The following is a 970-nucleotide window of genomic DNA, read 5'->3' on the forward strand; positions in this document are numbered from 1 at the left end:
AAACTGTGTGACCTTGAGCCAATCCTAGCCCTCTCTGAGCTTTTACTTCCTCACCTGCACTTGGATTTCTTATCTCTCAAGTCCTACCCTGTTTGTGGGGAAAGGGAAAGCATTTCCTTGTCAGTCTTTTCCCCTCCCCTTCAGTTCTCACCTGGGGCTCCAGGTCACTCTGTAGTGACATTTGCTGTCCTCCCTGGATATGGTGCAGGTCCCAGGTGTAATATCATCCCACTGGTTAATTCTCGCTGGATGGTCCATTAGCCTGACGCAGATTCACTAGCCACTGTCAGAACTGAGTCTACCCTAATCATAAGCAAAACTTCTTCACTTCATTATCCATTATCCAGGTTGGAGGGTCTTGGGGTAAGTATCTCTCACCCAATGGCCCTGGGGCCTCTTTGCTCTGACCTATAATCCTAAGGTTGACAAACACCTTTCAAATTGAGACTGGACCGGGCGCGGTGGCGCGCGCCTGTAGTCCCAGCTACTCAGGAGGCTCAGGCAGGAGGATCGCTTGAGCCCAGGAGTTCTGGGCTGTAGTGCGCTATGCCGATCGGGTGTCCGCACTAAGTTCGGCATCAATATGGTGACCTCCCGGGAGCGGGGGACCACCAGGTTGCCTAAGGAGGGGTGAACCGGCCCAGGTCGGAAACAGAGCAGGTCAAACTGAGACTGGAAACCAGAAGGACATTAAAAACAAAAGATAAACACATTTAACTATGTAAACATCCTTATACATTTGTGGGCCAAAAAAAAAAAAAAGTGCCACAAATAAAATTAGTAGAAAAATAATAGATTTGGGATACAATATAATATACATGACAGACCAAAGAGTAACATCTATAAGACAAAAAGAATATTGACAAATTGGCAAAAAAAAAGACGGGAAAATACACAAAGGATAGTGAAGAGACAATTCAGAAAAGAGCTAATCCAAATAGCAAAATTCTTTAAATTAATTATGGTTGGG

The 970-nt window shown here is 45.4% G+C and overlaps 1 pseudogene; it reads left to right on the plus strand.

The window, feature by feature from the left end:
- Positions 1-451: 451 nt before the first annotated feature.
- Positions 452-733, plus strand: LOC148164929 (signal recognition particle RNA; annotated as a pseudogene).
- The last annotated feature ends 237 nt before the right edge of the window (positions 734-970 follow it).

This window comes from Eumetopias jubatus, unplaced genomic scaffold (genome assembly GCF_037043125.1).
Source record: "Eumetopias jubatus isolate StellerSeaLion01/CBP00866 unplaced genomic scaffold, mEumJub1_p1.0 scaffold_2, whole genome shotgun sequence".
Lineage (NCBI taxonomy): Eukaryota > Metazoa > Chordata > Mammalia > Carnivora > Otariidae > Eumetopias > Eumetopias jubatus.